The sequence below is a fragment of the Simochromis diagramma genome, unplaced genomic scaffold (genome assembly GCF_900408965.1).
Source record: "Simochromis diagramma unplaced genomic scaffold, fSimDia1.1 OVJJ01000596.1, whole genome shotgun sequence".
NCBI lineage: Eukaryota > Metazoa > Chordata > Actinopteri > Cichliformes > Cichlidae > Simochromis > Simochromis diagramma.
This window is the reverse complement of record NW_024387245.1, coordinates 220,301-236,798: the sequence shown is the minus strand read 5'-3', so window position 1 is coordinate 236,798 and position 16,498 is coordinate 220,301.

Genomic DNA, 16,498 nt, shown 5'->3' with positions numbered 1-16,498 from the left:
ATCCTACTGTAGTGAAGCCAAAGCACAGACTATATATAAAAGAGAAATTCCTTATTGTCAGGTTTCTAATTAGTCCTAAGTAATTAACAATAAAATACTCACTTCACTCAAAAATGTCACAAAAACCTTTTGTCACACAGACTTCTTGTCTAGATTACACAGTAGGTCAGAGCTTTCATCAAGTAATCCAATTTAAAAGTAAATATAAATTACAAGCACTGTAATGAATTAGGAAAATGTCCATTTGCCCCAAACCTGGTTTTTATTCCATATTTTTTAATGCTGTTAAAAATATGGAACATGGGAAACTATGGATGCCATCCTCAAAAGGCCACTCCAGGAACTGCAGGTTTTCAGTCATGCCGAAAAGCCATGAAGTAGGCAAGCCCTGGGTTAGGGTAAGTGTTGCATGTGCCAGACGTGTCAAAGAATGCAACATACACCTTATATTTGACACATAAAAGGTGGATCTGTAGCTGAATTGAGGCAGCCAGACTCCTCATGACTCAAGGCTCTCAATGAAGTCCAGATGTTGCCCATAGAAAAACTCAGAAATGGGCCAAACATTCAGTGGAATCTGGGACAGCCACCCATGTACACACACAGCTTGTTGTAGTGCTGTACGTGATATTTAATGGTTAACATCTCCTGGTCATTGGGCCATTTTTATGGTGTTTGGATATCCTCTCTGTGTCTGCGTGGGTGCTCTGGTTTCCTTCCACAAAAAGTACAAAAACCATACCATACCATCATTTATTTATATAGCACTTTTAAAACAACACATGGCCGACGAAAGTGTTGTACAGCCGAAATATCAAAAGTACAATAAGAATAACAAATACCATAAATAAATAACAATAAAATAACACTTTCAGTTACGAATAAAAATCAGTTTTTAATCTGGATTTAAAAGCCACCACTGATGTAGATTGCCTAATGTGAAGAGGAAGATCATTCCAAAGCTTCGGGTCCACTATAGAGAACGCTCGGTCCCCTCTAAGTTTCAGCCTTGATTTAGGGACTGAGAGCAACAGCTGCTCAGCTGACCAGAGTGAACTGGGGGGATGCAGGGCTTCAGTAAATTGGACAAATACACAGGTGCCAGAGCATTTAAGAATTTGAAAACCAGTAAAAGGATTTTAAAATAGATTCTAAATTCAATTAAAAGCCAGTGTAAGGAGGCCAGAACCAGAGTAATAGGTTCAAATGTTCTTTTGCCAGACATGCATATTAGGTAAATTGGTTATCTTAAATTGGCCATGTCTTACTGACCACTCTGGTGGTCAGTAAGACTAGAAAAGCACCATATGAAGACTATTTCCTTATAAAATACACACATTGTCTGATGACACAGATTGATGTGAAGCTTTATCTTTAAAAAGCATTTTCTTGCATTTTCTTATAAAATGCAATGACCTTCTTTTCTACAATCTACAAGTAAACACTGTAAAGTAAGGAAACAGTGTGAGTATTACTAAAGTTGTGTATATAAAGAGCTGCACCTTTGTTTTCAACTTGTGCATTCATATTAGTATCTATATATGACCACTAACAGAAAACTGGAGAACATAGGTTTCATTCCTCTCCAGATAACAGTTTCAAATTGAGTGAATCGACAGAGATGGAGTTACACAGAAGGGGATGTGAAAAGAGAGACCAGAAAGAGATTAAGATCGAGGAGCAAAGGAAAGGAAAAAAAAAACACAGCAGGAGAAATCAAGAAACAAAGACAGAGTGAGAATACTAAGGAAAGGAGCACTGGGATGGAAACGATAGAAAAACGAGAGGCTGACAGATTTAAAGGCACTAAGAGGAAGAGGTGTGTGTGCTTGGGGGGGGGGGCAGGAGGCGTGTGTGTAAAGGTATAGCGGGGGCATCGCAGGCACGGCTGCCCAGGTCTGCGGTTTGTTAAATAGCTTTTTGATGGAATTGGTAAAGCAGTGAAGCTTGTGACACTGTTAGCTGGCACACCAGAGAGGGAGGGAGAGAGAGCAATGCAGAGGTTAAAAGAAAGAAAGAAAGAAAGAAAGAAAGAAAGAAAGAAAGAAAGAAAGAAAGATGCCAGTTGAAGGCAGAGGGGTAAAAAAGAGAAGTGAGTTAGAAAGAGATTGAAATGTTGATTTTTCTCTTTTACTGTGGAGTTATTCTGCCCTCAAGAGGTCATAAATGTTGCAGCAGCTTAACCACAGTGTCTGCAAATGCCTGCTTATTGAGCTGACAAACATAAGCTGACTACCACAGGTTGTTAATGCTGCTGAGCATGTGGGATTGGGGATTTCTACACATTAGAAAGAGACATTTTCCACATTATACGCCGCAGCTTCTCTGGTATGTTGTTTTTTTTTGTCACACAGGGAATTATGTGCATTATCTGTCACCAGTAGGTTCGAAATAAACTGAAGAAGAAGCTTTCTGCATGGGGACCTAAGACCACTGTGGCTGAAGAGATGCTAGCAACATCTACATAAACAGTATGAAGAAACCTTTCAAACAGAAACAGTTTCTTTTGTGTGTGTGAGTGTACAAGTCTGCACAGAGAATACATTGCATGCACTGAAATGTGATGTAAAGTTTGACAGATGCAAAGATATTTTGCATCTGTCAATCATGTTTAAATCTACAGCACATGAATACATTTATTATGAGAAAACACTTTTAATTTCTTCTGCTTTTGGGTTAAACAGAGCAGCCTTGAACTTTAACTGTTCAGGAATTTGTTGCACAAGAAAAGGCACAACAAGACAAAACATAAATCAGTGTTAATGCGCCAAAACTGGGCTAAACAGTATTAAATGTCCTTTCAGCCTGTTTCTAATGTTTCTAATATTTTGTTTACAGGTGACTGGATAAAATATTTCACAGCTTTTTTTTTCCTTGATAGATTTTAAGCTTTGTGGAAGAACCCTGAATGCAGCACTGCTCCTGTAACTAATGGCTCCCTACTGCTGCTCACCCACCATGATACACACGAGACAGACACACACACACACACACACACACCAAGCCAACGTGACTCACTCATGCACACACACAGATTTAAAAATTCATACGTAAGCTTCTGCTTTTTTCTGCTCCGAAGGGTAAACTTTGATTCCACAATGCTCCCAACAAAATAACATATCACAGCATCAAAAGACTATAAAGAAAGTCTATTTTTGTGATTTTTCCCATTCCCCCTACTTCTCTGTTCCAGATCGATTTGTTTCTTTGAAGACGGATTGTGAGAAGAAAACAGAACGGCTCAATCCATCATTCTGTCTGCCTGAGGCCCTGTGCCATAAACAATACATTACTGGTGGTATCTGAAAGCGCCCATAGGAGACCGGCACAGTTCAAAGCTATAACCACAAACAAACAGAATGGAACCACACAACTTATTTCGGATAATTCATACTGCTATCCCCCCTCTGTTGCCAGTTCCTCTGCTTCGCACCACTTAGAATCACACTGAAGGAGCGTTTAGCGCATGCATTTATCAGACACTCTTAACGCAGAACAAGAAGAGACATAGTCAGCATTCATGATTCACTGCGCAACAGAAACAAGCTGCTGTGCCTGTGCTCCAGCACAAGAGGAGTGAGGGAATCCTGCAGAACAAAAGCCAGGAGAGATGAGGGGTGGAGGATTACAGCGCCGTGAATTTTAATGCTCTGATGTTAATACGGGGAAACGGGAATCCAAGTAGCGAGATGTCTGATGGCATTTTTCTGCTCACAGATGCCGCATGAAAATGAGTTTGAAATGTCTGCAGCTTCTTATTTATTGCACATATTTGTTTCAGTGATCAAAAATGTGGATGCACAGTCTCTTACTGTCTTTTTTTGCTGTTGTTGTTTTGTTGATTTTGACTGGAAATAAACCAAATATCGATGTGAAGACACCTCCTCAGTGGAGTCACGGGTTGATATTTGTTGTTCATACAAAAAGCCAATGGAAATGCTTGTGGCTATCAAAATAGCACCAGACAAAAGCAGAACAGAACAGATCTCCATTGTCCAACACAGTACCCTCCTCATAATTCCAAAGGACACGTTAAAACAGTTTATTTCGGTTGCTTAAATCTCATGAGAACTAGCCCACACATTCTGCAGATTCAGTCATGCTTGCTTTCTTTCGTGACTTGTGTGATGTCACTGAGTAAGAAGGCTCTAGCTAGGGATAGCCAGGAAATAAATGTAAACAGAAGTGGCCACTGAAGCCATCTGTGACACTGGTTGGCAACTTCATTTCACACTTCTGTCTATAACTACACTGGCAACATTACTCCTCTTTTAATTTTGTCATGTTTACAGTAGTAGAGCAGTAGAAAAATCTGTAAACAGTTGGAGCAGCACTCTTTTCTCACGTTGCTCTGCCTTACAGAAGTGGTAGAAGCAACATCGGAGCGTAAAAATAAATTCTAACATGTTATTCTTTCTGTTTGGACGTCATAAGAGCTCGTAGTTGCAGTATTAATTTTATGACACCCAGTGCGGATAAGCCAATCAACTCTAGTGCAGACTATTTTCATTCCTGACCTGAAGCAAGACTATACATTATCTGGGATGGGCCATAATCAGACATATCACGTAGTCTGAATGTGTCGTGAAATACATCAGCCATTGCCTCCCTAGCATCTGTTGAAACTCAGACTGGCAGTAGATGGGTGTTGTCTGATTGGATTGGAAGGGTTTAATCGAGGAGTACCTGCCCATCCACTATCCTACATTGCTGCACTGAATTTATTTTTAATTGAGTGGAACATTTTAAATATTTTATGAATCTACAGGTTTTTAGTTACATTTCCAGTTTTATTAATTATTAAAAAAAAACAAATGTTTTCCTGATATTTCACTCACTGAGTTTTGCTCTGTCACCATATAGCACCACCCAAATCCCAGCTGTCATGCAGAAATCACTCTTGGCATTTTTAAAACACAGCAGTGAGCTGGGAAAAAGGGGAGCTATAAAACAACTGATAAGACAAACAGAGCCGTGTCTTTAAGTGAGTCTGTGATAAATATATTGATTGATTTTTTCTTTGTTTAAGGAAGTAACTGAGTCATTATCTACTAGACAAGGTTTTGTGTAGGGTTTAATTATGCAGAAACAACTGACAAATTGAGAGCTGTGGTTCTCTTTCATTAGCATAATCCAGATTTGATGAAGAGCATTATAAGTGCCGCTATTACTGCAGTAGATGTACAATTAAGTTATGCACTTTATCATCTACAAATATATCTGGCCACGACAGTGACCCAGTTAGTCACCCAGGGTGCATGTCTGAATCTTTTTTCATCATCAAAGATGATAAAAGAGCAAACTAGTTCAAGTTTTCATAATTAAAGCCAAAGGAGGTTGGCACTGGGTGAAAGCCAGACTCAAGGACAGAGGGAGTATAAACACAGAAATCAATACCAAATCTTTCCAACGCACAACAGAATTCAGAAAACAATGCATTTTGGAAACGTTTCAGCTCCTGCCCCTCGGCGATGTTTCTTCCAAACACAAAGGCCATGTCCCGATACAAATATTTATGTGACTCACCAGAAAAAAGAACAAACAAAAAACATGTAAATGAAATATTTTTTAAGACCGTTGGCACAAACAGTCCTCGCCAGATAAAGAACTCAGCCTCACGACAGCAACACGAGGTCATCTCAAGTGTAAGTATTTAACGTGCTAGTATCGAGAGAAATGACATGAAATCGTTTATATCCGAAGCTAAACGGTTTTGTATTAGTTGCAGTGCCTATTATTTTCCAACTTAAACTGAAAGTGAAAAGCACGCTTGCCCTCATTTTACCATCCACCATGAAACTTCACAACAGATGCATCAATTTATAGGATCATTGTCTCTTCACAGCATGTGACCAAACTAATGGCTTGTTGCTTTAAGTGAAATTTGCAGTAGAAGTGAAATGAGCCACAGTGTCACTTTCCTCAACAGTTAGTATTGACGAAAACAAGGAAGTCTCTGGGTAAAGGCCGGGATCTGCGCCGGTCCACAGGCTCATTAACCAGCATCTATCCTGCCCTATTAGCTGTAATGGAAAGGGTCCCTTAAGGTGGCGGTCCTGTTACTTCCTAGTCCCAGAGACAAAAAGGCAACTATTTTCACACTTACACACATACTGATCCCTTGAGGGCTCCCTTTCCGGTTTAGCCTGCACAGATGGAGACTATTAGCCACTAGCGTTTTTAATGGAAACAGGTTATCAGAAACAGTCACAGAGTGTGACAATGCTCGTGCTTGCTGTTTCCCCAGACAAACAAACAAAGAAGATGTCTGCTTCTCTGTCACAAGGATAAAAAAAAATACCCTGCTGTTTTCAAGACCCTGAGCAGAGAAATCTGCTATTTGTTCCTGGTACAAAACACCCACAATGTGTTTACATTCAAATAGAAGGCAGCATGGTTTCCAGAGGCAGGCATAGTTTGCAGTTGGTGTTTGTTTTAACAAAGGCTTTCATCGCAAAAGTGCAGAAGCTGACAAGTTTAACCCGTCAAGAGGGAGACAAGAGAGGGCCTCGAGAACAGAAACGCGCTCACAGACAATGCATTCAGTGCTCGTTTAGACACGCGAACAGGTCCTTGGAAAGATGAGAGCTTTATCGGGACCTGTACAGCTTGTTTCTCTCACACGCTCAAAACAAAAACTATATGCACACAGTACACAGTTCATCACATGTCACCTGTGCACATTAAACTAACAGTCTATTGTAATGTTTTGGGCTCTGCAAGGACGGTACCATGTGTGTGCAATGTATTACAGAGAAGGAAGCATAAACATAACATAAATATGAAAACCATTCAAGACCATATGAAAATCATTCCTAAAGGATTTTTCTTAGAAAAGAAGACTTGCATCACCTGCAGAGGCACTGGGAGAAAAATCAGTCAGTGTGAAGTGGTGGTGGGTGTCAAAGAACAGTCTCCTGCTGTTCTCCCTAGAGCAGGACAGGGTATCAATTTAATGTACTTCATTTTTTTCATGCTACTCCGTTATTGGCAAAAACATGTAAAATGATACTTCAGCGAAACACACACAGACACACACACACACACAAAGGAGTACAGCTATGACATTTCTTTGATCCAAAGAAATAGCTGGATGCTCGCCTTAGTATCCCTGTAAGACTGTTAATGGAGAGAGTGGATTTGGATTTCAGGGAATGTGCCAGGTCGCTGTCAGTGAATGGATGACATTTGGCCTGGTGATGCAGCCTCAGAACCCTTAGATCAAGCAGTCATCTCCAAAAAAATGAAAATCAGAAATGAAACCAAAGTGTAAGTGACAAAAATTGAAATTCTAATGGTTACTTGAAGCTGCCTCCAAAAGTAAGTCAGTCCTCATAGAAGTCTGTGTGAGAATGCTCAGTTGTAAGTCAGTAGAAAAGTTTTTTTTTATGGCTTCAACTTCACAGCAACTATATATATATATATATATATATATATATATATATATATATATATATATATATATATATATATATATATACATATTAGTGCATGCATTTGGATGCTGTTAAGGCTAAAGTTAGTGTTGTGGTGATTTTGACAGATGTATGTTAACATAGAGAGAAGACTGCAAGAAAGAGAGGTGCTGTAGTAGAAAAACACTACATTTGCACAAAGGACAATACCTGTGAGGCAATGTTCCCTCTAAGCTGCGCACGCGCGCACGTTCTCCTAACTTGTGTAGTTAGTGGGCACAAATAATTTGTGTGGCGTCAAATTTGATGCAGAACAGCTGATTGTTCTGTAAATAGTTTGAAATGTTTATTTAAAAAAAACGCCTTGGCTGCATTTTTAGGTAAACAGCAGCAAAAAACGTTGTTTGCATAACTTAGTTAGTTACTTCTTCAAAAAAGTAACTATATAACTAATTGCCCAACATTGGTCATTATATACTGTATTTTGCAGACAGAGAGTTACAGGACTCTCTCCCAGACCACAGACTCATACTCATAATACAAGTCAGAAAGAAAGAAAGAAAGAAAGAAAGAAAGAAAAAGAAAGTTGTGTTTTCAAATTTGGAGTTCAAGTTATTTTTACTTCCAATAGTGTTAACATACTACACAAGTCATGAACAAGATTTTTTTTAATTTGCATTGTAAGTGGGCTAAAGCAGTTAATTAAAAGTAGTCTAACATAAATGTAAATGCTGTAATTTGATTATTCTAATAAACCATGTAACTTGGATGGATTCGATGCTGGCGTGATCACCGTTCACACGTCTGCTGTTGCTCACAGTGGTCCAAGGGACCGCTCAGGGAGTTTGTGTGTTCGCCCAGACACATGAAAAATTAGAGGGAACATTGGCTGTGAGGTTTCATGTTGGTGTCATTATCCACATGACATCTCAGCTTTTTTCTCAGCATGGGCAATCAATGTAGGAAACCACACGCTGAACATCTTTGGTGAACAATAATTGTTTATTGACATGTTTTTTTCACATGTGGTGCAGTTTTTTCTGCAACCAATTAAAGTGTCTAAAGACATGGGAGATAAAAGAGGGCATTATATTTGGTTAGATATAAATGATAAATAATACCATTATCCCTTTTTGTATAATACCTATAATACATAGGGGTGTTTTTTTTATTTATTCTTTATATTACTTTTAAATATATGTTGTGTCACTGACACAGTCAGTAATTTACTGTATAGATATTTCTGGCTGAGTCTGAAAAGATGAGCGCTGTCACATACTGAGTGAAGAGACTCAACGGGTCATTTGGTAAAGACTGAGAGGTTTGACTGATGGTCTGTACAGTGCACTGGACCCAGAGATTGGATGAACAGACAATTGACATTTTGTCCTCTTTAATTCACTTCTTTGGATCTATTTCTTCTACATTTTCACCATCGCTGCTGTTTGTTGCTTTAACACTGGAGAATAATTTCATTTATAATGTGAAGAAGTTCAAAAGTTTCAAATTGCCTCCGCTCAAAAATTCATCACACCAAATCTAATTTATTTTTTTAGCAAATTTCTTGGCAAATTCTCTCTTTTATTCTCATTTCTTTGTCCCAAACTGCACATTTTCATATCTATGTGTGGATTAATATGCAACACTTTGCTTAAAGTCAATCACTTGACACCCACAGGAAGAAATGAGAGGAAATAATCTCTCAAAATCATTCAAACCATGGCACATCCTCATCGCTCAGAGAGAAGGAGGGATGAGGATTTTCTTTTATTATTGAAATAAGTATAAACTTGTTGGAACTATTGTGATTTTTCTTCACTCCTTACTAACAGTTTTTTCATGTTTAGTACCTTTAAAGGTGTTTTCAGACAGTAAGTGGGTGCTATAGCCCATAACGTTCACAGTGCACGCACGACAGCTGTTGGCAGCTGATGTCTGAGGGAATCATGGAGAAACTTTTTTTGGATCTCAGAGACAAACAGAGAAAAAAATGAAAAGGCAGTACACACATCTCACTGATCATTAAGCAGGAGTTTCAAAGTTTTACTCTCAGTTAGGCTAATAAACAATATATATTGTTAAGGAACTTTCTTTGGGTGGTGTTTCAGAGGTCATTTGCACAATAAGTGCAGTCTCAATTTCAATTCAAGTGACCTCATTCACCGGTAGCTATGATTCATTGTCTGTCTCCAGCACCGAGGACACAGAGATACCTTAGACCTTCCCTGTAATGGCTTTGAGATAGAGGCCTTGCATATTCACCATGCTTCTGCTTCTACATGGACCAAGCAGCACTGTTTCCTTGTTTGAATATTCTTAGTTTGACATCCTTAGTTTGTTACCCTTGAAATAAAGACACTGAAACTTGAAGTTTTTGTCATAGTGATAATGTATTTAGGTTACAATAAGTGCTATTTTTTCACTATGTGATCATAAAAGTGATCAAAGATAGATGCAGCTTATGGGTTGGAAAAATTAAGCCAATACAGAAGTGCCTTAAACATGCTTTATATCTGAAGGCCACCAGAGGGCAATAACTTTGGTTGCAATAAGAAGTCTATGGGAAAACAGCTTTCTGACTTGATTGCGTGAAACACTTTCATGAGTGCGCAGTTACTCATTTTGTGTCATATTAAATAAAAATACATATATAATTACTAAATAAAATATTATCTGCAGTATACTTATTGGTTAATGATTTATAAATGACAATTTAATTCGAATCAATTCAATTTTTATAGCACCATATCACAACAACAGCTATATAATGGAAGGTCAAACAGGTAAAACAGATGACCCCCCCTATGAGCAAGCTGTTTGGTGACAGTGGGAAGGAAAAACCCTTTTAGTAGGAAGAAACCTCTGGCAGAGTGTGGAACAGGGAGGGGCAGCTGTCTACCCCCACCATTTGGGGACAAGGGGACGAAGACAGGACAAAGACACAATGTGGAAGAGAGCCAGAGATTTATAATAACTAATGATTAAATGCAGAGAGGTATATAACACCTAATGAGTGAAAAAGAAGTACTTGACACATCATGAGAATCCCCCAGCAGCCTAGCTCTATTGCAGTGTAACTAAGAGAGGATTCAGGGTCCTTTTAGTTAGCCCTGATGCTAAGTTTCAACAAATTTTTCAACATAGTTGAGGCTAGTGCCGTGTGAAGGCCATACCAGAAGCTCTTAGCCTCCTTTATTTATTCCAAAACCAACTTTGATATGTGTTTGGAACACATCATTGCCCTGTTGCAATACCCAGTTGTGTCCAAGTTCCAACTATTTAGCTGTTGGTTTAAATTGGAAACTTTGGAAGCGGTCCTCCTTATTCATTAGTCCTTCCATTTTGTGCAGTGTACCAGTATAAGGGCATGATGCAACCTGTATCATGTTGGAGAGCTGCTCGAGTGTTCTTCGAAAGAGACAAAGATTGAGGTATTTGGCCTCTTCTTGTTCTGGCCAAATACCTCAATCTTTGTCTCGTCAGACCAAAATACCTCTCCAGAAAGCATTTGGTTTGTCCGCGTGGAAAGTTCCAAATTTCAGTTGAGCTTGAAAGTTTAGATTTTAAAGCAGGGGCTTCTTTCTTACTTAGCATTAGTTGGTTGTTACTGGGTTGTTTCTCAACAAAGTACTTCTCATCTGAGGGTGACAGTCTGGGTTTTCTTTTGATGTGTACTTAACACACAATTGATTGTCTGTTTGTGATATTCCAATGCTAAATAATATTTAATATAGTGGGCTCTCCTGCATCACATATGCTTTTGTGACTGATGATACTGAATGTTTTAACTCATGTTAAAAAAAAAAAGTATGATCAACTGGAAGTGTTCTTGTTGCATTTAGAAGCGACAGCAACTCAGGCAGGAAATGCCAACATTCTCCTGACTCAGTAACTGCAGAGTTTCAAATCTCCTCTGGCATTAACATCAGCACAAAAACGATCTGCCAGGACTTTCATGGCATGAGTTTCAATGGCAGTTTCTGTGTGTGATGTGTAGGGGCCCCAGTAAACTTATCCTTGCCTAATCACTTGGAGAAAAAGTGTCAGAGCCTTGTTATATTGTGTTTAAAAAAGCACCGTGCCAAGGCTTATGCAAACAAGAATACAAATACAATTCTTATGTTCTCTTCCTTGATCAAAAACCTTGCATTCCTGTAGTCTCATGACTGCGAATGTCTCTACAGAGCAAATAAGTCTCCTTAAACTAATGAGACACGTAAACCTTTGAACCGCAAATTGTATTTTTTCCATTACTGTTTGTACTTATTAAGCTCTTAATTAGTGACCATGAGAGGTAACGATTGGCATTGTTCAAACCTTGCAATGAAGTGAAATCATTACCAAATTTCAAACTTTTTAATAGCCAACCATTACCATGAGTAACATGTTTACATTTCCCTATGAAATCAGTGCAGCGTAATGTTAATTGAACATTTAATTCCAGCTCCACAGTTGTAATCAGGGTCTTGTAAAGTGGCACTTTATTGTGAGCTAATTACTGTGTCTTGGGAAATGTAAAAATCTAATTGAATGAGATTAACAGAAGCAAGGTTCACGTATATAGTTAAATCCAATCCTCACCACTTGAAACTGATCATCTGAGAGAAACTCTCTTGCTAAGTTGGCACATGCAAACACACATCCTCTGAACCACCCACATATACGCACACTGCAACTGTATGCAGTTTGTGTGTCTGCACTTCATAATAGTCCATTAGCCTCCACTAAAAACACAAATTAGTTGAGATGAAGAAACAGACCCAATGGGGTTTAGAGCTAATATGAAGCCATAAAACACACAGGCACACACAGTTTCACTGAGCTTGTCAATAAAGAGGTTTAACTGGAATATTACTGTCTTTTCATAGCCATGTTATGCATCCAATTGTCTCCAAAAGCGCTTCTTTTTCTGTTTATGCTTTTAGATGGGTGCCTTGTAGAGTATTTTATGCATGTGCATTGGTGTAAGTCTGCACATGCACAGTTTGTGTGTCTGAGAGTAATGAAATGGATGAATGGTAAAAGGAAAAATGCAAAGTAGGAGAGGCTGGAGAGAAGTGACATATATTCTTTGGCCTGTGAGAGACAAAAAGACAGACAGGAGTTGGAGCAAGGTCACTGAGGTCATTAATTGCTCTTTTTATTTTTTGCTCCTTAGAGTAAAAAGCAGCAATTATTATGTGCCTCTTTTTCAAACACAAGCATGGGAAGAAAAGTAGAGAGCAAAGAAGTGTCATCAGAGTAATTTTGTTTTCAAATTGCAGAGGTCTGTGGGGAAAGCAAAAAAAAAAAAAAGCAGTTTGTGCAATCCTTGACATTCTCATCAGACCGAAGCTCAGAAAAGAGGTGTTGCTCTTTTCTCTGAAGAGACCTTGAGAGACAAATTTCATTTTCTGTGTTTCAGAGTCTCTGCTGGTGTCTTCATGCATATGTTACTCTCAGATAACAGCTGAAATGCCCCCCATCTGTAATTGTAGTCTGGTGGCCTGCAGAGAAGACAGAAGTGTCAGCAGGGCATGCCAGCAAATTGCCAGAGTGGCTTTTTCCAGACTTTTTGTGGGTGGGTTTCTGTTTTAGTGTGTGCTTGTGGATATGTGTTTGTTTGGTGGTTATTTGACATTTAATTGTAAATGTGTTTGTTTTGGTGGCAGTGTGGAGTGATTTCTCTTCTTCTGTTTACTTGGGATAGCTGTTTGACTTGTCTTCAGTTTTGTTTTTGTGCAATGTTCATGATGATTACCCATCATCCAAGTAACAGTTCAGAAAATTAATATTAGAATAGGAACGATTAAACTACTCACCAAGTTTAATTTTAAAAACAGAAAGAATATATGGAAAGGACTCTCAACAACTTAAATGTGTCTTATTTACAAGTGTATTTTTTTCTATATGGATACTAAAGCATAAAAGAAAATTCGTGGAGCAGTAAAACATTTTTTGGAGATAATTTATCAGCATTTCAGGTGCTGGACCACACCTTGAAAGACACCCCCCCCCTTCTGGCTGCACATCTATGAATGGCTTCCTGCTGAACGTGTCAGATAATTGTCATCTCTGTGCCTCATCCTCCATCCCTATTTCTTAGTTCTCACCTCCTATTGGTAATACCAGAGGGCTCTGCCTTGCCCAGGAGTCATCGCTAATGCTCACAGTGCCCTATTAACGCATTCAGCAAGCAGAGAGCAAGAAGAGTTTTTGCATAACTACCTGTATCTAGAAGTCTGCTTTTTGGGGAGCTTTTTATGCTCATAGCTGGCTCCTAATACAAGTAGGTTTTTTCTGTTTGCTAATCTTTTGTGCATATCATTTGGTGTGCTGGTATGGTCTGGTTTTTACCCCTTTTGTTCCATTTTGGAAACAACACTGATCAAATAAAACACTTAAGCTGTGGGCTGTAAAAACACTCTTAGACGAGAGGCTGCGGGAAACTGCAATAAGTGACAATTCTCTGTGGGTTCATCACTGCAAGGAAGCCCAGTAAAGGCAGTCATTAAAATCTTGTGTATATGTCCTCACACTGCTCTGAACTCCAATTCTACTTTTGCACTGAGCTGATGTTACCTTGTCAGCTGAGTTTATGCTGCATTATAGACTTTGATTAGTGGGAATATACAGCCCTATGAAAAACCAAGTGCATCCCATCATAAACTTGTAGAAACAATTGTTTTGTATAAGACTTTAAAAGTCTCTCATACCTTTGTAGGGGAATTTTGACCCATCTTCTTTACAGCATTGCTGTAAGTCATTGAAATTTGTGTGTATTTGTTTATGCACAACACTCTTAAGGTCATCAGAGCATTTCAATCAGTTTCTTGATTCTTTTATCTTTTTCAGTCATTCTCTTATAGATTTTCTGACATACCTGTCATGTTTGCCATGTGGCAGGCAAGAGATTGGACCCATATGCAGGACTTGCAGGACACAGGGGGAGGCACAGAGACATGACTGACAGGGAGACAGAAGGAACATGGAGAAAAGTTACTAGATGTGGAACATGTGGAAGACAAAGTAACAGAAACCTAAATTGTAGGAACTAAGAATATAACATAAGCAGAAAACAATAATGAGAATCAAAACCATGAATAACAATAATCAAGGAATATAAATGAATCCACAACCACAAAACACTGAGTCGCAGACCCAGTGCCATGACAGTACCTGGGATCATTGTGCTATTGCATGATCTAGTTTTGACAAACTTTAGCTTTCAGACTAATGTCCTTACAGTTGACTCTAATTAGTTTGCCATGCAGAGTTTATCATAAACTCAATAACTGCAACATTCCCAGATCCCGTCGCTGCAAAACAAGCTCAAAACATCACCCCTCCACCACTTGGCAGCAGGTATGAGGTCTTTGTGCCATCAATATGATATGCATTATGAGAAACATCTCCACTTTGCTTTTGTTTTTTCAAAGTGTTTTTTTCCAGAAGTCTTGAGGTTTTATTCAGATTCAAATTTGCAAACCGAAGTCATGCTGCCATGTTCTTCTTAGAAAAAAGAATCTTTCTCCTGGAAACACTTTCACACAAGCCAATTTTGTTCAGTCTTTTTCCAGTTGTGCTGTCATGAGCTTTAGTGTTTAACATGCTAACTGAAGCCTGAGAGTGTGAGGTGTAGCTCTTGGGTATTTCCCTGAGCATTGCACGGTCTGACCTTGGGGTGAAATTGCTGGGACAGCCACAACTGGGAAGATTGTGACATTCGTTTAATACACAGCTGAATGCTCTAGACCAGTACACTCATAAAACGTCTGCATTTATTGATATGCTCACATTTGCTCAATTTGCTCGATTAACCAAGTGAATGTGATTAGCAACACTTGGCTACTACTTACCCATTTTATTCCCATGGAAGCAGTAAGGGTGTGTTTAGGTTTTTCACTGGACTGCGTAGAGTCCTGTGAAAACTTTCTTTCTTTTCCACATGACTGTAATGCTTTCTCACTGTTTATGTGACAAATAAAAGTGTTAAAGTTTGGCTACCAAGACTAAAGCTCCAGCGTGGCACCGTGATAGGATGTTGTGTAATTTCCTTGCTATTAAATATTCCACAGTCAGCTGTTAGTGGTATTATTAGTGGGTGCCCAGGACCAAAGTGCACAGAGGTCATCAACTTTCTGCAGAATCTATCACTACAGACCTCCAAACTTCATGTGGCCTTCAGATTAGGTAAGATCTGAGCTTCATGGAATGGGTTTTCACAGTGGAGCAACCCCATCCAAGCCTTACATCACCAAGCACAATGCAAAGCATTGGATGCAGTGGTGTAAAGAATGCAGCCCTTGGACCCAAGAGCAGTGGATTCAGGTTCTCTGGAGTGATGAATCACAATTTTCTGTCTGGTGAGTTGGTTTGGAGGTTGCCAGGAGTAAGGTACTTATCTGACTGCTTTGTGCCAAGTGTAGTGGAGAGGGTGGAGAGGGGTGGAGGGGGTTGATATTCAGGAATTGGGCTCGGCTCCTTAGTTCCAGTGAAAAAAAACTCTTAATGCTCAAAGCTCAACCTGATAGAACACTTTGGGCTGAATTAGAACAGAGACTGCAAACCAGAATCTCTTGTCCAACATTAGTTTCTGACCTCCAAAATTCCCCAAAACACACTTAAACCTTGTGGAAAAGAGTTGATTCTGTACCTACAAGAGGTCATGGCTAAAGATGGGAGAAAATAAGGTCACTATATTTGCAAATATTTGCTGTGAGTTATAGGCTCAGACTTCAGACAGTGTTCTCAGCCTCAGGTTTTCATGCTCTTTGATATATCAATAAGAGTGGATATCCTTCATAAGGTCATCTCAGGCACAGGAGTCCCATCAAACTTCGGTTCAAATCCTTTGATTATGGGTGGCATAATAATGTCCAATTAACATGCATACACTTTACTGACAGGGCCATGTAGACATTAAGAAAAACAAAAGTTGATGTGATTTACAGAGTAAAACTGTGTTTGTGTAACGCATTAAGAAAATAATGAAGATACTGTCAAACAAAAACATCCTACTCTAATCTTTGTTTTTGCCCAGTGCATGTGCTGCTCTCCCGCACTGTTGGCTAAACATATTTGGGGTACTTTTCCTCTGCAGG